At 42.2% G+C, this 24,350-nt stretch overlaps 1 protein-coding gene and 1 pseudogene across 10 annotated transcripts in view; one reads left to right on the top strand and one right to left on the bottom strand.

Annotated features, from left to right (window-relative positions):
- The window catches only part of LOC126297914 (thrombospondin type-1 domain-containing protein 7A-like), a 1,219,654-nt gene that overhangs the window by 655,751 nt on the left and 539,553 nt on the right, over positions 1–24,350 (bottom strand). The window lies entirely within an intron of this gene.
- Positions 14,255–14,372, top strand: LOC126300150 (5S ribosomal RNA; annotated as a pseudogene).

Below are 24,350 nucleotides of genomic sequence, written 5' to 3'. Positions count from 1 at the left end.
GACCATAGGGCAACTTGGGCTATTATTCTGTGTTTATTTAGGAACTATTTTGTTCCAGTAGGGTATTATCCTTTTGGTTGGAGGGCGGATGATTTTATTTAGACTGTGTCAGTATAATTTATTATCTTTATAGTTATAATTTATGATTAAGGACAGTTGCTCCAAAATGGTTTTATCTTAATTATAATTCCTTGTGACTCAGTCATTACCAAATATGTCTCCCTAAATAGGTGGAGGGGAATGTATTTTTTTAAGATTTAATTTATGACTCAGTATATGTCAGTAGCAAAACAAGGTTGCCTGTGTATTTACATCACCCTTATTTTGCTCAGCATAATTTATTATCAGAAAATGGCTGACACTCATTTAGATCACTATTTGGCTGCCTAAAGGAGTCTGACACGTTGACATTACTGTAGATGTATAATAACAGTGGGAAGTTGAAAGCAAATGAAGTGGGAACATTGTTACTACCATACATGTACATAAAAAACAAGCACAAAAAATCTCTAAATTACGGTACTATTCTACGTTTAAAAACTTTCCCCGCAGTTGTGTTGTTACCACCGCCACTTTTACAGGACAATAACAATAATGACATGTTTATTAGGAGCTAACAAAATGCGGAAAACCCTCTCTCACGTGCCGCATAGTGTCATGCTCATCCCGTCTTACTGCGGAGCCTCAGCTGACAGCTTACTGAGCGAGGAAGCGCAGTGGTTAGCACACTGGATTAGCATTCGGGAGGACGACGGTTCAATGATGCGTCTGGCCATCCTGATTTAGATTTTTCGTGAGTTACCTAAACCGCTTCAGGCAAATGCCGGGATGGTTCCCTTGCAGGGCACAGCCGACTCCCTTCCCTAATCTGATGAGACCGCTACACGACCGCTACGGCCGCAGTTTCGAATCCTGCCTCGGGCATGGATGTGTGTGATGCCCTTAGGTTAGTTAGGTTTAAGTAGTTCTAAGTTTTAGGGGACTGATGACCTCAGAAGTTAAGTCCTATAGTGCTCGGAGGCATTTGAAGCACGACCTTGTCACGGAAGTTACCAGCCACTTCGTGGTTGTATAGGGGTCTTCAAGTTGGTTCAAATGACTCTGAGCCCTATGGGACTTAACATCTGAGGTCATCAGTCCCCTAGAGCTTAGAGCTACTTAAATCTAACTAACCTGAGGACATCACACACATCCATGACCGAGGCAGGATTCGAACCTGCGACCGTAGCCGTCGCGCTGTTCCAGACTGAAGGGCCCAGAACTGCTCGGCCACACCGGCTGGCGGAGTCTTCATAGTCAGTAGGAATATAATTACAAACTGAGATCTATAGAGGCGTCACATAGGCCATACTTTAACTAAGCTCCTTGTTACAGGGTGCTTCGTAGCATCTGAAGGCTATACTACTTTCCTATTTGACGTCCTGAGCAAGAGTGGTCGCGCTCACGTTAGACACTTGTTGCAAGCCGCGGAGCGGCACTAGTCTCGACTATCGATACTAGGACCGCCATGGATAACTGCACCCCCTAACAAGTGTGGTGTCGAACGTTCATACCACACCACCACACTACTCGGTTCTTTCGACAAGCTTATAGGCACACAGACAAGGGGCATTAGGGTGGAACAGATATTTCAACATATTCAGCAACATCACAGCAGGTATGAGCACAGGGTCATGGTAGTAGGAATTTTGTGTTCGGGTACCATGTTAATCCTGGACCTTGCTTGTATAGCTTATGTCTAACCATCCAACACCTGAACTTCCTGTCGATAACATACCTACCAAGTGGGTCACTCCTAAGATTTGAACAGTTATGGGTGTTCCCGACTCTATAAACGATGTGACAGATTACACAATGAAGGAATGACGGTCAGTATGGAAACTATAAATAAGAGGGCAAGAGAATGTAAATAGCACTATGTAAATGTAAGCAATACATAGGTATATCTGGAACCTAGGATTCGATGGAGTAAATATTCCCATGGGGGAGGAGTGTTGTGGCAACACCTTCTGTGCAGATTTCTCAACACACTGAGAAGCGTGCAGGCGAGATGCCTATGGAATTTAGCTGCCAGAAGTTGGAATTCTGCTGGCACAGCGTGGTGCAAAATCATAGTCCACTGCAGTGGCGTGCTGAATTTCCACATACCGTGGCTCAACCAAAGGTGGGGCACTGACACAGATAAACTGGGCCCACCAATTATAAATACTCGCCGCTCATGCATTAGAAGCCATTTGTCTTTGACTACTGTCGACGCCGTGACGTACTCCGTCCCAGCCGTCGGTCCCATGCCAGCCAAGCAACTTCAGCTTAGACTAACAGTTCTTCAGCTAAATTTCGGCCTACGAGCCAATACCAGACCTAACGGCTCTGGGTCTCGATCCGGAGCCACCATTTGGAGACATCTTCTAGGGCGTATTCGTCTGGTTTTTGAGCGTTTCCGAGGGGTTAGCACCAGTGCGCTAGTACCCCTGACTAACTCCCAGGAATGACAGGCCGTTCAGCGTAGGCAGCCGCTTGCCAGACGCGTGGCAACAACCTTACGCAAGGTCGCACCAGCGGCTGCTGCTTCACTGCAGCAGCACACAATCGCCCCTGCATACGCACACAGACGCTTCCCAACAACGTCGCCCTGTGCTACGCTAAGGGTGCTACCACTGCTTGTGTGTATACACACTCCACTGAACGACCATCATCAACTTTTTTTTTTCTTTATTGTTATTTCAGTTCCCCACAAAGGGGACGGACTGTCAGCGGACAAAACCAGCTCTTAAAAAAAAAAAAAAAAACAAAAAAAAAAACAAAAAAAAAACAAAAAAGAAATGGTTCATGGCTCTGAGCACTATGGGACTTAACATCTTAGGTCACCAGTCCCCTAGAACTTAGAACTACTTAAACCTAACTAACCTAAGGACTTCACACACATCCATGCCCGAGGCTGGATTCGAACCTGCGACCGTAGCAGTCCCGCGGTTCCGGACGGCAGCACCTAGAACCGCACGGCCACCGCGGCCGGCGCCAGCTCTTCAACCAGAGGTTACGAGAGCTGTATTTAAAAAGTGGTTAAAACATATGAAAGGCTACAGTGACAGATGGTTTTTTAAAGAAGATACATAGGTGGACGACAGCAATGATTTTTACATAAAAACAAATCACAATGAACCAGGATCTGTAAAATACAACAGATGAAAATACTGATGGTGTTTAAAACTCGCTTCACGATTTAGTATAACAGTTAGTATACAACCACTCTGAACGTGAATGATGCCGTGGTTTAATGATGATGCGAGGTGTCACACGAAGAAAATTTTCAAGATAAAGGTGCGCTGATGTGTATGAAATGGCTCAAATGGCTCTGAGCACTATGGGACTCAACTGCCGTGGTCATGAGTCCCCTAGAACTTAGAACTACTTAAACCTAACTAACCTAAGGACACCACACACACCCATGCCCGAGGCAGGATTCGAACCTGCGACCGTAGCAGTCGCACGGTTCCGGACTGCGCGCCTAGAACCGCGACACCACCGAGGCCGGCGATGTGTATGACTTTGGAGCCCTATAGAACCGCAGGTAGCAACTAGAAGTCAGCAAGGTCGATGAAGGGGAAAGGAAAAAATTGGAGAATGGTGTGAGGTGGAACGTTGCGATTAGGGTTGGAAAGAGGGATATATCTCGGGACGGATTTCATCGTTGTGGAATGGGAGTTGGATAAACTTCTAGCGGGAGAGGATGGATAAGGCATGGAAGTGCATGGAAGGTGGAATATGGATGTAGTGGCGCAGCAGGGTAGCTGGAATGGTGAGTAATAACTGGGAAACTGGGTGCTGGGACTCCGTTCCGTGATTAATGTATCAGATACAAAGGTACTCTAGGAACAGTAGAAGGTGTGAGAGACCGTCAGCAGGCTTTTTACACGCGCCTTATAGAATAAAGAATATTATTGCTAATTGAGCACTCCTGATTCCGCGCCCTCCCTGGTGGCTGTACTACGCCATCCTTGGACAAAAACGACCGTCTTGGCAATTAACGGTGCCCGCACCTCCGATACCATATCATTACCATTATCAATTCCGTCGTGGTGTATGATTTCTTTTTCTCCTCTACCGAGACAACCACTGAAGTAGCTTAAGGAACTTCGAGCCGTTTCTCACATCCTGTACTTGCCGTTTACTTTTATTAAACTACGTGTCATACCTCGGCCGGTGGAGTGGATGACTACCCGCTTAAATCGCGTCTAAGGTAACACTCGAGACATTCATGTTTAACAGCGGCTCGGAAAATCGTTGTTTCAAGCCGGGGCTACTTTTCTTCATACCATCCAAAGTTGTTTATTGAGTCGCGCACTACTGTGGTACTCTGTCGCAGTAGCGAGAAAAACGTACTCGTTGCATTTTTTTCACGCGGTGCGGCGCGTTTCTGGCAAGGCGCTGAGGCCGCAGGAGGCGTTGTGTCACACATGTCGCCGGCAGGATGCTCACACTGCCCTGTTTTACTGCGGAATCCCCGCGAATCAGAAGCGAACTGTCTCTAACTGTTTCACCTGCTAGTGACGTCTGAAAATAATCCCTCTAAACATGTCACACCTAAAGATGTATTCAATGAAAATGGAAAGAAGGTTAGTTTCATACAATAAGTAGCTGAAATACTGCAGTGACCGAAACCTCAGACAGAAACTATGATGTTAAGTCTAAGAGGCTTGGATCTTTTCTGGCCACCACAGTATTTCAACATCAGACATTTCATAGACCAATGTGCCATATATGCAAGAGCATTGTCCTGTTGGAAAATGACAACACGATATTGCCCCATGAGAGGAAACACATGATGATGCATGATACCGATATGTACCGTTGTGCTGTTGGAGTTCCCTCAATCACTACCAGCCATGACATGAAGCAATAACCGATGGCTCCGCACACCATGTGCAAAAAGTAACACTTCCAATCCTCCAAAAAACACTGGACGAATGGGAATTCTACCAAGTCGCCGCCATAATCACTAACGACGATCATCTGGGGTAGTGCAAGAGCACGGCTGATCAATGAGGACAACGCGACGCATTTTATCAACAGTCCGCGTTTCCCGGTCATGTCAACACCCGAAAATCAGAGGTATGTCTTGTGATGTTAACGGAGGCCTACGCATTGGACGAAAATTCTCCAGACTAATGGTGTTGGATGACAGACAATGTTGCAAAGAGAACATTACATGTTCTTGGCTGGCAGGTGCAGATGTAAAAGTGCTGCGATGTGCTTTGTGCACACAACGGTGATCCTCTCTTGTGGTAGGTGGTCAGAGATGGTCAACCAGAACCTTGGCAACGAGTATACCTGTCCGCACATTACCATGCAGTCCAACATCAGGCCACCGTCACATTCGAATACCCACAAACGCGGATATTGCTCGATTCTGCCAGCTGGTCAAATGGATACGCACAATGTGCCCTCTTTAAAACATATGTTCTGATACCGCACTCTCAGAAGAGTAGGCGGCATCTCTGTGTCCTTCACAGTGATCACTCAACATCTGACACTGGTCCGGACCCTTATATACTCTATTAGACCTATTAACAGCACTAAACACGATAAACACTAATGAACTCTGTTGTCCGTTCTACCTGTCACAGAATAATCGATCTCTAATCATTTCATACCCGCCTACAATGCGTACGCTATGAAGTTAGGCTGACATTCGGGAACCGCAGTGCGCACTCGCAGTTGTTAACTTCCATTCCTGATTTTTCGCGCCAGTTCCACTGCTAGAATGAAGATAAATTGTAAGTAGTACTGTCCCAAATAAACTGCCTTACATACGTTCTACAGACACCTGCACATCTGGGAACGTAAAATGACTAATTTTCAAAGAGATCATTGAAGGAAAGAATAAGATTTATGGAACTACAAAGAAAAAATTACTTTGCTGTGAAAAGAAACAATAAATAAAATTTAGGCAGGCTGTTGGAAAATACACATCTGTGAAATCGAAGTATGTGGCTGGGTAACATTCAGTTCTGTGTTGTCCCATCTTGTGCGCAGTCATCCCCGTTTTCAAGAAGGGACGTCGAACAGATATGCAGAACTATAGACCTATATCTCTAACGTCGATCAGTTGTAGAATTTTGAAACACGTATTATGTTCGAGTATAACGATTTTTCTGGAGATTAGAAGTCTACTCTGTAGGAGTCAGCATGGATTTAGAAAAAGACGATCGTGTGAAACCCGGTTAACGCTATTCGTCCACGAGACTAAGAGGGCCATAGACACGGGTTCCCAGGGTGATGCAGTCTTTCTTGATTTCCGCAGGGCGTTCGATACAGTTCCCCACAGTCGTTTAATGAACAAAGTAAGAGCATATGGACTATCAGACCAATTGTGTGATTGGATTGAAGAGCTCCTAGATAACAGAATGCAGCATGTCATTCTCAATGGAGAGAAGTCTTCCGAAGTAAGAGTGATTTCAGGTGTGCCGCAGGGGAGTGTCGTAGGACCGTTGCTATTCACAATATGTATATAAATGACCTTGTCGATAACATCGGAAATTCACTGAGGCTTTTTGCAAATGATGCTGTGGTATATCGAGAGGTTGTAACAATGGAAAATTGTACTGAAATGCAGGAGGATCTGCAACGAATTGACTCATGGTGCAGGGAATGGCAATTGAATCTCAATGTAGACCAGTGTAATGTGCTGCGAATACATAGAAAGAAAGATCCTTCATATATTTTGCTACAATTCAGCAGGTCAGCAACTGGAAGCAGTTAATTCCATAAATTATCTTGGAGTAGGCATTAGGAGTGATTCAAAATGGAATGACCATATAAAGTTGATCGTCGGTAAAGCAGATGCCAGACTGAGATTCATTGGAAGAATCCTAAGGAAATGCAATCTGAAAACAGAGGAAGTAGGTTACAGGACACTTGTTCGCCCACTGCTTGAATACTGCTCACTGGTGTGGGATCCGTATCAGATAGGATTGATAGAAGAGATAGAGAGGATCCAACGGAGAGCAGCGCGCTTCGTTACAGGATCATGTAGTAACCGAGAAAGCGTTACGGAGATGATAGATAAACTCCAGTGGAAGACTTTGCAGGAGAGACGCTCAGTACCTCGGTTCGGGCTTTTGTTGAAGTTTCGAGAACATACGTTCACCGAGGAGTCAAGCAGTATTAATGTTCGCTGCTACGTATATCTCGCGAAGAGACCATGAGGATAAAATCAGAGAGATTAGAGCCCACACAGAGGCATACCGACAATCTTTCTTTCCACGCACAATACGAGAATGGAATAGGAGGGAGAACCGATAGAGGTACTCAAAGTAGCCTCCACCACACACCGTCAGGTAGCTTGCGGAGTATGGATACAGATGTAGATGTAATATGCTCGGCTGCTATCCAAAAGGTGATCGAGAGGTTGCTGCACAAGCTCATGCCACTCAGAAGATGTGAACGTTCTGGGGCCATCCAGTACCTGAGGAAGATTCCTCCGAGGGCTCACTGAGAATCTCGGTTGGTCCTAGGCACGCTCAGTCAGGTTTATCTCAGTAGATACCACAAGACATTCGTTTCGGTTGATTCTCAGCTCCTGAATCAACACATTCACGAGGTGAGCGCAGTGTGTTTGAAATTGTCGGCTTCAAGACGAAAATATGGCTGAATGTTGGCCCTAGGATTGTTTCTCGATACTACACAGCCTAAAAATACCTCTGCTAGCTATGAGACGCCTCCGACTTACAAACATGATACTGGCTTAGTACCTCATTGACACACCTCCCTGCTGAATACATCGGACTGCATACTGAGAGTACACTGTTACTCTGTCCACATACCTGTTAGATCATCGTAAATCGGTGAAGAGAAGCCTGCTTCAATCCTTTTAGAACACCTGAGGTGAAGTAAGGTCCCACAATGTAATTTCTTATGATGCCCCACCACACGCTTACGCTCCAAGGCCACTGATTTTGCACCAGACGAAGCCAATGTGGATCTGCGACTGTCCAGTAGCCAAATTTACATTAGCGTATGATAGTAAACATAGCTTCATCGGTAGAGACCACACGTTGGAAAAACGTTGGGTTGTCTCTCAGTTGCTGAAGGAGGAGGAGGAGGAGGAGATTAGTGTTTAACGTCCCGTCGACAACGAGGTCATTAGAGACGAAGCGCAAGCTCGGGTGAGGGAAGGATGGGGAAGGAAATCGTTCGTGCCCTTTCAAAGGAACCATCCCGTCATTTGCCTGAAGCGATTTAGGGAAATCACGGAAAACCTAAATCAGGATGGCCGGAGAAGGGATTGAACCGTCGTCCTCCCGAATGCGAGTCCAGTGTGCTAATCACTGCGCCACCTCACTCGGTAGTTGCTGAAGGGCAAACCAACAAAATTCCGTACGACGTTCGAAATCACGGTCGTCTAGTGCCTGATGTAGTGTCAGGTGATTGGGATGGGTATTCTGTCGATGTAGGATACGAATGGCAACTTGTCTGGCTGATTTCACATTCCTTGTAATATGTTTCATGCCAATTTGCGGATTCTTATGTATTGTAGCCAGAGCAGTTTCTTCGTGTTCTATGTCAGTTGCAGTCTTCTTTCTTGTCCTCTTTTTGACGTTCAAGCCGTCTGTCCGCACTAGGGTCTTAATAATTAGTGCAATTGTCCGGCGCTCCGAACATTATCGACCTGGATAGACAGCCCTATACCGCTGCACTGTCTTTACGGCATTTCTATTGAATTCACAGTATAAAAGTAGGCTATTCAACTTCTCCTCATGTCTGCACGCAACGAATATTGAAGCAGAAATGAGCGGTCTGCAGTGCAGAGAGGGGCCGGCCGAAGTGGCTGTGCGGCTCTAGGCGCTGCAGTCTGGAACCGCGAGACCGCTACGGTCGCAGGTGTGAATCCTACCTCGGGCATGGATGTGTATGATGTCCTTAGGTTAGTTAGGTTTAACTAGTTCTAAGTTCTAGGGGACTCATGACCTCAGAAGTTGAGTCCCATAGTGCTCAGAGCCATTTGAACCATTTTTTGCAGTGCAGAGAAGGACCCAGGCACGAGAGCTCTGCTTGCTGTGTTTGCACCGCTAATGCCGATTCCGGCCACTGTGGTCTCACATTTTAAGACATTTCAAAAAATTAATCAGTGTAATTGTCTTCTCAAGGGCTATCTAATGCAGTTATAAAAATTATACGGTTTCATTTTTTGAAAAGAAAGAAAGTACTTGCTTCAATATCTCCGTTGCCACAAGCACTAAAAACTTTAACCAAACAAAACTATACGTTCCCCTGGACTCCCTAACATTTTCCGAAAACCGTGTTTCGATAAGTGTAACCGTTAACGAAATAGAAGAGGCGTTATGTCTTACGTGACTTACCCTGTACATGCAGACATGAAGAATAAAGATATAGAATTTTAATAACGTTTAATTTACTTCAAGCGCTTTAAGAATTTTCACAAAAAAAAAATCGGAGAAATTCCTTTTCAGCACGCCCTAGTATGATAATCGTTTGAATCACAACTAATTACTAATGTTCTTTGATAAAGTTAATGTAGGGAAGTGGAATATATTAATTTACGTATTTTTACATGTGACACGGATGTGGTAGGCTTCCGAACATTACTTCTTATTTAGAACTGTACCTACTCTGTCATCAGTACAAGCTCTCAAAGCGTATAATGGGCACTCAGAAACATACTGTAAGCGAAAATGATTGCCGTATGACACTGTCACTACGTCGGAATGGATGGGAAGCAGCTGGAAAGCGATATAATTAGGACAGCTCAAAATTTTAACAATTACAAGTTGTCAATAACAGGCGATTATAGAGAATTATGTTCGAAAGAGCCTATCATTAATTCCATAACAAAAGCTGGTTGTATCCGGAAAGCCGACCACACACTCCCTCGTTTAATCGTGGTTATCAGACTGGAGCTCGAAAAGCAGTTTTGTATTATTCGCTTTCAATTAAATGAAGTGAGAGCTTTTTTCTACTACCGGAGATAGTAAAACAATGGCTTTCGCTGATTTTCTATCGCAATATTATCTATGCGAACGTATTGCAGAGGTGTATTGTCTATACGTTACTCGAAGACGACATATTTCGTTTGCGTTTACTAACGATAAATTTTTGGACTCTGAAGAAGTCCTACATGTAAATCGGTAACCGCAATCTGATTTAACAGGCAATCAAATTCTAAGTAATTTATTGTCTGAATAGATGTGTGGTACGGGATTGAAAATTGATAGGGAAAACGGTCCCTGTGTGTCAGCCATAAGCATAAACTGTGCCCCACGATAAGCAATTTACGACAGCTGTCTGTGCACGATTAGTAACAGCTTGGGTCCTGTTATGTCCGGCGGTGTAGCAAGTTGCTCGGATTCAGTGTATATTATGTTGTCAAGTATTGCTACTGTAATTTCTCGCACCAAAATGAAAAGGAGCTCGTGAATTCAGATGAGCTATGGATTGGCATAGTTTTCGAGCTACAAGTTATCAGGAATATCTTAGCGTTTGATAGCTGGTTAAATCTGTCAAAGATCACAGAGAAAACTGAATCTATAGACCACCCAGCATCCGGAGCACCCTGGTACAACATATATGTGCAGATAGATAAAAATTAGGCGTTGTGCATTAGCACGCAGAAATGTGTTTATAAAATAAGGATTTCCTTTAGTTCTGTAAACACTGAAGACAGGTCCATGTGTTTGATTTGTCATGAATACTTAGCGAATGAAAGCTTGAAGATGCCTAAATTAAAATGACATTAGCGTAAAAAACATGCTCCCTGTTCCAGTAAACCTGTAAAGCCTTTTGACCAGCCACTGGAGCCATGAAAAGTCGAAAAGAAATCTATCGAATCCCACACGCTTCTAGATAACAACCGCTCAGGAGCGTTCTACAAGGCTTCTAGCACAATCACGAAGTATAATAAACAATGTACTACTAGTGAATATGAGGTGTTACCACCGGGGGAATCTAATTACTGTATTATGAGTTACAAGTTCGTATAAGATTTTAAACTCTTCAATTGTCAAATCATAAAATAGGTAGACTTATTTTGGGAATCAGCAATTAGCAATGTGAGAAACGTGTTTCAAGAATTAAAGGGTGTTCAAAGTTTGCAGCCAGATTCCATGATATTTCAGCTGACAGCCTTACCACCATTTTGCAGCTAGATTCCATCCTCTTTGCGGCGTTCATCCTGGACGGTATTATTTCTTCCTCCGATATTTCGCTTATTATTTTACGCCTGATCACACATCACATCTTCTGAGCGTGTAAGCAGCCCTCTCTTAGTGTGCAGTGTGTATCATTTAACTCGTGATAACTGCGATACCATCCCTTGATGTGATTCGTGAAAATCCAGAGAGACCTTCTGGAACTTTGAACAAGAACAGTAGTCTTAACATCCTCACGTACAGCATATGAAAGTACTGATGACCAGTCCATGTTGTAATTACATTCGGATTCGCTATACAAGAGTTCAAAATGAAAACATGATGAGTTTAAGGTCCCATTCATGCTGCAGTTATGTTTATACATGTAATACTTCGAAAAAATATAGAACTCTGAAAGCGATTGAATCATTTATAGTAGCGCTGTGCATGTGGGTTCTGTTTATGACGACCAATTACTGCGAACCAAAAATGATAAACGGTAGTCTGTATATGATGTTACTTTTTCATAACGTTCAATACTTTCGTGTTTGTAGATCTAGTAATCTAGATTTACATGAAGTTTCTTTGTGTTCTTATTCTTCGCTGACGACTTATCGAGACGCCAGTTGCCTACACTCTCGGTTTTAGTATCAACTATCGTTTATTTCGAATTTGTATTGTCAAATCTTACTAAATTACCAGCACGAGGAAGTGTTTTCTTCTGCTCTTCTGATTAGTCACTCATCCATTTACTTAACAAGTTACTGCAGTTACTCACTCTTCTCTTGTTTCTGGTGTGTGAAGAGGAAGGGGATTACTGTGCTATTCTATATACGCTCACACTTTGTTGTTATACTTACTTTCAATATATGTGCTAGGATAGTTTTCTAAGTAAAGCCATAATGCGCTCCTCACCAGATTTACCTATTAATCAGCCCCTCATGGTTCTACTGCCAACGGGTAGTCTGAACCTAAGTAAACAGCTGTTTATTATTCACTGAATTAGTGTTTGGCCAGTTAACAGACAACTGAATGTGCGTAGCTGACTGATTGTGATTTATTATCAAATATGGTATATTTCCAAGAAATGACAGACCTATTCTGGAATCATATACCCTTCCAAAAGTTGACACACACAATTTATTGCCAATAGTTGTGGGTAATGTCTTATGTGCTGCTTTATGCCTCCTTCGTAAATACACAATGTATTCAATGTCAGCTTGCGTAAGTCGTAGCCAATCATGTCCTCTGTCTATCCCAGTTTTAAGTCTTCATGAATCATTATTTTATGTTACATTTCAGTTCATCTTCTTACCTTACTTTAACCGAGGTCGGTTCCTTTACTTTTGACCAAAGTACATAATTTACTTTGGCAGACTGGCAACAGAGAATAATGAAATGTGGTCTCCTCATATAATTAAATGTTGAATAATGCTTGAATGCAAAAAGTGTCAGTTTGTTAGAAGATAGTGATAGTGACACACCTGTAATTTTAGTCTAAGTAGTCTTCCATGGTCGCCTTATATAATTTTTCATGGGAAACTACGAGACTCCAGCAAGTTGTCCATATTATACAACGACAAATTAGACTAGGAAAATGATGTATCGTTCATGAAATGAGGTCTTCATTTTTCAAGAGCCTTTTTGCATGAAAATGAAAGCTACACTGAATGATTTTGAAAGCTCTAGTAGTTCTGCATCAATTACTGTACTTTCCGGTAGTTGACTACTAAGTTAGGGAAATAATTTTGCTACCCATTGCACAACTCCTTTGATCGTGACGCCTGGAAGTATTCAATGAGCGTTACGAACATTTCTTCTCTCCTACTCGTGTTGAGTAACATTTGTAATTGAAACTGTTCATTATGGTCAATAGTTCGTCCTCTAAGCTGGATGTAGCTTACTAAAGCTCAACGATGATCTTTGTAAATACTTTAATTCTGACTTGCTTTCTGGTCTGACTCAAGAGGCCCCAGTCTGCTGTATATTAAACTTCTACAAGTGGTAGAGTGTTGTGGTGTAGGATGTAAGGGACTTCATATGAATATTGAGATAAAAGGGTAGCAATGTTGCATTCCTGTTTCCCAGCTTTTTAGATTTGAAGAGGGTACCTTATTCCCTTGTTAAGGACGATATGCCTTATATTTTCAGGCAGAATACGAAGGATATGAATTCATTTCACAGAATAGCCAACTAACTGGATGATTCGGCAAAGGGCACTCCTCTTTTCTGTATCTAACGCCTTAACAAAATATGTAAAAGTGATATATAATTAAAATGTTTGTTCGTTTGAGGTTCCTTGTCTTTGTCTAGAACTGAAGATCATTATCATCGACTAAGTCTAAAGCAATACAAGTTTTTTTTGTCAATTATAGCAAGTCTTTACGTAGAATATTGGCACGAGTTTTGGCTAGTGTTTATCAGTGGCCGTATTGCAGGGATATTCCATGACTGGGTGTTGTGTGATGTCCTTAGGTTAGTTAGGTTTAAGTAGTTCTAAGTTCTAGGGGACTGATGACCATGGATGTTAAGTCCCATAGGGCTCAGAGCCATTTGAACCATTTTTATGATATTCCACGACACTTGTCGCATTGGGGTCTAACCTACGTGAATGTATTATCCCAATGACAGGCATCCCCCAGCGAATAGTTCAAATTAAGAAGTCTAAGCTAGAGTTAGACTTGATCACACATCACTTCTTCCGAACGACTCAGCTGCCTTTTCTGTTAACGGACAATGTGTACTGTTTCGGTCGCAATAAAAGTGATGCTATCGGTTGGTCTGACTGGTGAAAATCCAAAGAAACATTACTTACAAGTCAGTTGGCGATATCCTGGACTTTTGGATTGGAACAATAGTCTTAACAACTTACGTACACAACATGAAAGCACAGATCACCAATCGATGTCGTCATTATATTTTGATTGACTGTACAGGGTTTCACAGTGGTTTAAACAGGTTTTGTGTAGGGAGGAACGGGGCTTAACTTCTAGTTGAGCCATTTTTCTAAAGTTTCCTTAACGTAAGAGAAGCTTAGAGTGGTTTCTTGAACAACACCTCAGCCAGCGTCCTTACCCACTATTTAATAGCTGTGTTAATACCTTGGTGCCAACGGCCTTGCCGCAGTGGTAACACTGGTTCCCGTCAGATCACCGAAGTTAAGCACTGCCGGGCTCGTCTAGCATTTGGATGGGTGACCATCCGGTCTGCCGAGCGCTGTTGGCAAGCGGGGTGCACTCAGCCCTTGTGAGACATACTGAGGAGCTACTAGATTGAGAAGTAGCGGTTCCGATCTCGGAAACTGACATACGACCGGAAGAGCGGTGAGCTGACTACATGCCCCTCCACATCCACATCCAGTTACACCTATGGGCTGAGGATGACACGGCGGCCGGTCGGTACCGTTTGGCCTTCATGGCCTGTTCAGGAGGAGTTAATACTTTAACCCGAACGAGTGTGCTGTCTATAGACCGTGAAATTTTCCTTCTTTCTTGTTCTCATTTGTTAGGTTGAATTTGTACTCTGGATACACAATAAAAAGCAGTTTACTGGAGGGCATTACTGAGCACTGAACTAGCTGTGACTAAGACTAGCATAGGAAAAGCAGTTGAAACCCTTGCTGGCGAACTTTATTTCAAGTTCGTGTATTTTTCATGAAACGCTCTAGGTGAGCTGATTCGCTCTCAGTTTCTGTTAAAATAGTAACGCAATTTGTCACCTCTAATAATATTGCACTCAACAGGACTTTTATTTCTGAAAATAGGGGATAATCCAATGGGATATAAGTGAATATTTAGCCTAACGAAGTCTACTATGAGGAGTCATTTGAAATATATATACTGAAACCAGTGTAATTGGATAACATCAGTTATGTTTCTGGGAATGTGCGCTCACCATTCACCATAAATAAGTCCCATTGAACCTCTTTGGATTAAAGTATTTAGATAAGAATAATTTGTCATATTTTTATAATCTAGATGGAGGGTAAAAGTCGTAGAGGGAGACCAAGAGATGAATACACTAAACAGATTCAGAAGTATGTAGGTTGCAGTAAGTACTGGGAGATGAAGAATCTTGCACAGGATACAGTAGCATGAAGAGCTGCATCAAACCAGTCTCTGGACTGAAGACCACAACAGCAACAACAGATGACCATTTGAATTAGAACAAGCCTTTCTTATCCGCCTACAGCTTTTCTTGTTATATTCTGTGTACATCACATAGTTTGTTTCCAAAACGTAGCTACCATATGTTGTATAGCGTACCGTCTTCGGAACTGTTTGAAATTTTCTGTGTACATCACACTGTTTATGTAGAAAACTTAGTGTTCACGTGCTGTATTAAGTACCGCCTTCGGAACTGTTAGAAATTTATAAAGTTGCAAGAATTTCGTAAGTCAATAAGTTTCGAGCATTGTAGAATTTGTGTAAATTTACAAAAAGTGTTTCCATACGTCAACCACACATTCCTCCTATACTACTCTCTCTGCAGCATAAAATATTATTCATAAGACTGACGCTCCGCAGTACTGACTATCTATCGAGTTATTTAATAATCTCAGTCATTCGAGAATTCATGAAAAAGGATAAACGAAGTATATCAATTAGCAATGATCTGACAGTATTTATGTTTGTGATTTTGCAAACGACGAATATTCATCGATTTTTAGTTGCGTTAAAACATTTCATTTTGCGTGTCGTCTAAGGAGAACGATGGAGATAAGAAACTTATTGTTGCAAAATCTAAATGTGATTTTGCAGTGTCTGCTACGACCTCAACGCTGCAGCTGCTTGCTGTTCGAAACGCTCTGTGTTATTTTAGATTAGTCGCAGTATGTATTTGAATCGCTTTAGTTTAACGTATCCATAGCGCTCACATTTTAATATTTACCTCCGTCTGCAATCTAAAATGAAAAATATTGTGTTTCAAAGAGTGCTGAAATAGAAAACAGTTGCGAATGAAGTAGTCTTGAATGTCTGTTTCTATATTCGTTGTAAAACTGATGAAAAAGATTAATAGAAATAATTCATTCACTCCTGTTTGCCTTATACAAGATAAAAAATAAAAGCGTTGCAATGGGGATATTTGTTTTATCCGATAGTCGCAGTCTATAGAACCATTTAACACAGCTCCAGTGTAAGTGGCATTTTCGTGTGCAGCTCTTCAAAAGATAAGTACAATTTTTTGTCACACGCTCAGTACTTATTTGTGTACATCATCTGCTTAATGGCGCGTTATCGGTTTTCTGTTGCTGTAAAATTAGCATTATGTGTGATATGTGGTTGTTGACATATGTTAGTCAGTTTGCGAGTAACGTGTGATTTTTTCACTAAACTTACTGTAATAGGGAGACTAATAAAGTAACTTATGTGGCTCCTCCATGGATCTGTATGTCGTGCAGCTAGTTACGAGAATCGTGAAAAAGGCAGAAAGTTTATTACCCCTTGGGTGCAATTGGAAATAGTGTGTTTTGAATTTTTCAGGTTCACCGGGGAGAGAAAAGACAGGAGGGAGAAAAGGGTGCAATGTACACTGATTAGCCAGAACATTATGACCATGTACATAATAGCAGGTATGTCCACCCTTGACATGGACAACAGCGGCGACGAGTCGTGATATGGAAGCAACGAGACCTTGGTAGGTCGGTGGAGGGAGTTGACCTCTACAACTGCACACACACACAAGTCAACTAATTCCAGTAAATTCAGGAGAGGGTGGTGATGGGCTCTGACGCCACGTTCAATCACATCCATGATGTATTCGATCGGGTTCAGATCTTGCGAGTTGGGGGGACCAGCACATCAATTGGAAGTCCCCACTATGTTCTTCGAACCACTCCATCACATACCTGGCCTTGTGATACGGCGCATTATTTTGCATAAAAACTCCACTGCCGTCGGGAAACATGGTTAGCTTGAAGAGGTGCGCATGGTCTACGACCAGTGTACGATACACCTTGGCCGTCATGGTGCATTGCCCGAGCTCCACTGAACTCATGGATGCCCACTTGAACGTTCCCCAGAGCATGATGGAGCCGCCTCCAGCTTGTCTCTATCCGACAGAACAGGTGTTACGGAGCGCTCCCCTTGGAAGATTCGCGCCCTCCCATCGGCATGATGAAGAAGGTATCGGCATTCATCAGACCATGCAACGCTCTGCCACGGCGCCAACGTCCAGTTCGATAGTCACGTGCCCATTTCAGTTGTAGTTCCCGATGTCGGTCCCTTAACATTGGCACATGCACGTGTCGTCGGCTGCGGAGGCCCATCGTTCGGAGCGTTCGGCGCACTGTGTGCACTTTAATGAGGCATGTTCGCTCATCCCACGTGATTTCACATTGGTTACGCCATGTGTTGAAGACACTCACAACAGCATACCCAGAACAGCAGATCAAAACAGACAGAGCGCCTTTCCCATTCTACACATGGACAGCACGCTCGCTGATACTATCTGCACCGTGCGTGTGTCTGATTAGCAGTCAGTCCTTGCCAGGTGGTGGTCATAATGTTCTGGTTGATCAGTGTACAAACTGATAGGGAAAAAATAGAAATAATGTATGGCATTCTGTTTAGCAGCGAGTTTTCTTTATTACTTGATATAAAAATGCATGAGCTATAGTTAGCTTCAGAGCAAAGTAAGATGCAACGGACTCATAGCTACGTTACCAAGGCTAGGATGAACTGTTCAAACACATATTTCTAAATTTTATCTTAAAAAAATCTATAACGTGCCTGAACAGCGTTCATCATCATTTGGTTGTACCGGCTGCTTAGTAATCGAGTAACATACACAGACGGAAAGAAGTCGCAACTCCTAGAAGGAGTGGTGCGACATAAAGTAAAGATCCTAGGCGTGTTTCTAAATCTGAAAGATGATGTGTAGTAAGAGTGTAGCTACCAGGGCCACTATGATGATGCAAACCGATGATGCTTATCAGTTTTTCTTTAAATACACGCTGTAACGGTCGTGAGAGTTAGCTAACTTTCAGATCGGAACTGATGAGTTAACGTTAACCAAGAATGCCTTTACGGTGACGAAGACACCATTATCAACGCCTCACTCAGTTTGAACAAGGTTTGTAATAGAGCTACGAGAAGCTGGATGCTCCTTCTGCAATTTTTCAGAGAGACTTCGCAGGCGTGTTACCACTGTGCATTTCTGCTGGCAGCGATGGTCTCGGAAATACGCGCTCGCAAGAAGACCGGCCGCCTGATGACCAAGTCGCACTACCGAGATGGAAGAGCATCATGTTCGGCTTACGCCTCTGGTGCATCGTACTGCATCTGCAGCAGAAATCTGAGCAGCTGTTTGGACCATAATAATACAACGAACTGTTGCAAACCAGTTACTTCAAGGACAGCTCCGAGCCAGTTGCTGTGTAGTGCACATTCCACTGACCGCAAACCACAGCCATTTCCGAAATCATCGTTGTCAAGCGAGAGCTCATTGGAGAGCAGGGTTGAAGTCTGTTGTGTTTTCTGATGAAAGCTGGTTCTGCTTCGGTGCTAGTGGTGTCCGTGTGTTGGTTAGGAGGAGGTCAGTTGAAGGCCTGCAGCCAACCTGTCTGTGTGCTAGACACACTGAATCTACAATTGGAGTTATGATCTGTGGTGAGATTTCCTAAGACAGCAGGAGTACTATCGTGTTTATCCCATGCACTTTGACTACAGATTTGTATGTCAGTCTCGTGATTCGACCTGTTGTGATGCCATTCATGAACTACATTCCAGGGGGAGTTTTCCACCAGCATGACGCTTACCCACTTACCGCTGTTGTAACCCAGTCGGCATGTTCCCTTGGCCTGCTCGATCACCAGATCTGTGTCCAATCGAGCACATACGGTACATCATCGGACGACAACTATAGTCATACACAACCAGCATTAACAGTCCCTGTAGTGACTGACCAAGCGCAACAGGCATGGAACTCCATCCCACAGAGTGACATCCAGCACATGTACACAATGCATGCTCGTTTATCATCTTGCATTCAACATTCTGGCGGTTACACCGGTTACTGGCACATCGGGATTTAACATTTTCAATGAAGTATCTCACGCGTACATTACCCTGTGATCTTGCAGTATTAATCACAAATACGTTACCTAGACAAATGTATTCCCGAAATCTCATTACTCTACACTAATTACTTTTCGGTGTTGCGATTTTTTCCAACAGTGTATGTATTAACAAGAAATTGTTATTTATCCACTTATTTTTCAGGGGTTGTATGTTACTTTGAAATCTCTAGATTAAAGCTGTTGACTTTGTATTCGTACAATGATTGCAAGCGTCATTCATTGGGTAATAGCGCTAACGGTAGTAGCGGTGCGTAGGACTCGATAACATAACAGGTATACTCCGAAGGAAAAGAAAAAAACAAGTTAGAAGAGGTGAGAAGTAGAGAAACCCTTGCAAAGTGAAATATGTGTACTTTAATCAGCGGCACAGAAGCAGCCGTTAATCTGGTCAGTGGTGGCCCTGTCATGCACCAGATATTTTAATTAGGTGGCTGAGGAATGCGGTGTCTTTTCATGCGGCGCGGGAAATGAGGAACTCCGGAAGAGGGGCGAATGCTACTCATTTATTTCATCATGCGTAGGCCGTCGTGGTGCTTTGCAGAGACACTCGCCTGAGGGAAAAAAAGGAATCTCTCCCATTGAGCACTCCGCTTCCCTCAGAAAGAGGCTGTTATGGAACTGCGAATTTTCGCGTGCTGCCCCCTGTTACAAATTTTAACGAGCTGTTCTTAGAATGTGCATGTGTATCAGCGACTCCGCAGAGGTTTTGCCCTCGTAGAAACTGATTATGTGAAGAAATGGGGAACCAGAACTGTCGGTTGTCCCCAGTAATTTCCGCAGATGACTGGAGCTTTGTTAAAAGGTTCTACACTATATCTTGCAACTATCGGATAAAGCAAAGGACCCCACAGTAACGCTTTTATTTCTGTTATCTTGTGCAAGACAGGCAAGGGTGATGAATGACTCCTGTAAGTCATTTTTATCAGTTTTCAGAGAATTTCCAATTGAGCTTCAAGACAACTTCATTCACGACTGGTTTTCTCTTTCAACGTTCTTTAAACCGCTGTATTTTCATTTTAGACTGGCAGTAACAGTACAAAACGCTGGCCACAAAGTGAAAAAAATCTATAAAACAGAAACTACAGGGGTGTTGGCAGTATGTAAGTTAGTTGTAACACTATTTTGGTTACCTAAAATTAAAATATAGAACGATAGTAACGTTTTTAGGAAAGTCATCCGGAATCGTTTACGAAGAACTCTTAAGAGGGTACAAAAAACTACCAGAATGAAACGCTTCTAAAAATGAAATGTTACCGGTTTTTTCTAGACTTCTCGATGTAGATCCAGGCAGTTGCGCCATATTGAAAACAAAAGTAATTTAGTATTTACGGTTGACGATTTACATCATAACTCTGTACTGGGAGAGATTCAGCGGATGAGCCGATAGTTAATTTCGCCGTACGAAGGTGTGGGATACTTACGGCCATAATAAGAACTTTGTGCTAATTCATGTTAAGGAGTTGAAACCGGAACCTTCATGCAGATTATGGCTCTTTGATATAGAATATCAGATGCATTCAATGATAGGAACTATAGTCCGGGTCAGCAATATTCAGTGTAAACTAAGAAAATAATGACACGACCCAAGTGCAGTCTATACTGGAAGCTCTTTCTAGCGTTCAACGTTTGTTAAATTGTTAAAGTATTTTGTTTCCAAAATAAAGTTTCCACTGCCCAGCGGGTTATATCCTGACTTGAAAACTCATGGAAAATTAAAAATGTGTGCTCTATTGGGACTGGAAATCGGAACCTGTAATTTCGAGAGCAAATGCTTTTATCGAATGAGCATCCAGGCGCGAATCATACATTTCTTCCAGAACAGAGAGTTGAGATAGATGTGAAGGGGAACGTTCATGAAATCTTGAAGGTAGGAGAGAGGTACTGTCAGAAGTGAATCTTAATGAGGGAGCTGTGAGTCGTGCCTGGATAGCGCACCCGAAAAAAAAACAACAAAAGACGTAGTCTGTAAAGGCAAGGTTTCGAATTCGAGTCCTGGTTAGACACACAGTTTTAATATGCTAGAAACGTTCATATATTAGGTTCTTCGCGTAAACGTGCATTGGAGTAGGTGACTCGTATCGGCTGTAATCTCCCCTCGCCGTTTTGCCTATGAAATAATTTTAAGACGGTTATAATGGTATTATGGTTACCCAAACAACATGAAACCTGGGTCCAGGATTCCTATTCAGTCATGAAGTTGCCAATATGTATACTTACTGTCTTTTTCCCATTTATAAAATAATAGTTCATGATCTTGTAAACGTCACGTTCTTATAAAAATGTGTTGACCAAAAGAAAAGTGAAGCAATTTGATTACTAGTTCGTAATTGTTCTGCAGTTTACAACGGCAGCTGTTTTACACAAACAAGTTCCTTAATTTTTGAAAATTATAGTTATAAGTACTTGTTAAGGGGTTCTCTGGTTTCTGGTTCAGCAATTGTAAATGTATCTACACAGTCTCCTTAGGTTTAAATTCTTTGTTCTCTTTTTTATACATTTTTCCATCTATATTTCTAGCTTTCCCGCTACACGAGTCCAATATCAATATGTCTGAATATTTAATTGTTAACTTATATATGTGGTTGCTATTGAAATCCACTTCAGAAGGGAAGCAGTTTACAGTATGTGTATGAAACTACGAACTTGTATTAGGAGCTGTGCCAGTGAAGCCATGAAAGTTGTTGGCTGCGTACAGCTTGAGTACCTTACAAATTAGTTTAAGTTCCTGAGGGGGTGAACTTCGGCTCAGTTTCCAAAAGACCTGATACAGAATTAGCACTTCATTAAAATTCTGTATCAGTGAAATTAACAATCATTTCAAGGAAACAGAGTAATGACCGTCTTTAATTGAGTATTTATAGTTACATGACACAACGAAAATTCTATTATGGATGAAAATTTTGAGACGGGTCAAATAAATTAAACGGGCTGAATATCTGAAGAGTTCTGTGGTACAATATGCACGGACTATTTGTTGTAAACATAGAATAATAATTTTCGGACATATGTTTTGGCAGCTGTTCTATACTGAGTGTAAGATCATGTAACTACTGTTTTTTGTGCACGTCCGTAAAGGCTTTATCGCGCAAACTGAAATTTACATTGAACCTGTAAGAAAAAGTACACCTCTATATAAGGGAACGTTTAGTTAGGAAAAATATTTCGCTGAATTCTTTAAAGAAAATTTTTCATCTGTTATATTTTAATGAACAGAAAACTGAAATAATGGTTGCTGCCGCATCCTTTGAGGAAATACGGTAAAAAAAAACATAAACGACCTGCCGGTGGTGATACGTTTCCATTAGTCGTGTACCAACTGGTATCTGGAACATCTACTGCGATTGCTAGGGGTGGAGTCTAACAATATAAAGACAGCACTGTATCCCTCTGAAATGGTTCGGCTGTATGCTAAGGACCTTGATGATTCAACGAATTTGTGAAGTAAATTACACATCATACTCCATAAGAAGATGCGTAATTAAGAACCAACGACATGATAGCAATTTAAGTAGTTATGTTTGAACAACACGCTGATTCTGTGCTTTATTGTTCTGAAAGTTAGTGGGACGAGCTATAGGCGCAGCTTGAGAATGCGGGCAGTATTAGATTTCTTATGGAGTTATGCTATTAGCCTAATAGTTATGATACCAGCTGCACTGCATGGCACAGGGCACGTGATGCCACAAACCCACACTTCTCTAGGGCCCTGCGATACGTGCACGCACGTACATTTAGGCAATTTTACCCATACTTAGGGCTGTACGGTAGATATCCGAAGATGTAAGTATCTGCGTTTACAAATTTCCTCTCGTGTAAGGGGAGCTAGCTGTATGAAATATGACGAAAATATATTGGATATAAATTCTGGAAACGACCTGCTTATTCGTTCAAACGTATCAGGAAGTACTTAGATGACACAAACACTATTATACTGTATAGGTGTCCGCTAAGGGGACGGGTCTACCATTATTACTCTTTTTAAACGGACGTTACGTGTATTAATATAAGTTAGTGTAAAAGCAAGATAACTTGTAAATCCTATAATTAACCGGTGAAACCTGAGATTTACCTACATGGTGTGCTAGAAGTCCAAAATTTCTCATGTTATGCACAGATCTCGAACTTTTACCAAGATACATTGATAAATCTTAGAATTTACCAATCCAAACTGGTAAAAGCTGGATCGAAGACTCCCGCCTCGGACGTGAAAGTTCAAAGAAGTTTCATTGTTGCCAATTTTGCGTCCAGATAAATTTCTTTGTTGGCAGTTACGAGTTCTCAGTCCTCTCACAGCTGCGTAGTTTCAGTCAGTGTCGAGCATCGTGCGTACGGTCATATTTGTGACTCGTTTTAGTGGTGTTTCTTCTGCAGCTTTGCGACGATTGTGGAACTCAATCGTAGGTTCAAGAACGTGACTGTTGAATCGATCGGTACTTATTTGAGATTACGTAAACTATGTCAGAAAAAGCAAACAAAATTGAAAGGGGGTGTTGCGTGAAACCTACACAATGAAATGAATTCGCTATGACAAATTGACTTAATGGACATGCAGCAAAACCCAGACAAGAAGTTGAAGTTCATACTTGTATATCAAGATCATTTGACAAAATTTGTTATCCCTCGCGCACTAACTTCGAGAAGGGCTGATGAAGTAGCATATCATCTTTTGGACATTTTTACCACCTTTGGTGTCCCAAGTATCCTTCATTCTGATATGGGGGAGAATTTTGTAACCAAGTCATTCAAAGTTTATGTAAGTTGTGGAGTGCTATAAAGATAGTCTACAGGAAGCCGAGACACACTGAGTATCAGGGATCAGTCGAAAGAGCAACTCAAGGTATCACAAATATGTTATCAACTTGGATGGAAACAAATGAAAGTTCAAAATGGTCTGAAGGGTTGAGGTTTGTGCAAGCAATGAAAAATAGGGATTATCATGAAGGGGTCAGATGCTCACCATATGAAACCATGTTAGGGGTTCCAATGACAATGGGCATTGCGACCTCAGCTGTTCCACGTGATTTAACAAAACATATAAACACTGAAGAACACTTAAAAACAATGTTAAACATCACTTCCACTGACTCACAGGAAACTGAAAAATGACGAGCAAGGAATTGATG

Source organism: Schistocerca gregaria, chromosome X, assembly GCF_023897955.1.
Source record: "Schistocerca gregaria isolate iqSchGreg1 chromosome X, iqSchGreg1.2, whole genome shotgun sequence".
NCBI classification, from domain to species: Eukaryota; Metazoa; Arthropoda; class Insecta; order Orthoptera; family Acrididae; genus Schistocerca; species Schistocerca gregaria.
This window is presented reverse-complemented; position numbering and strand designations above follow the sequence as displayed.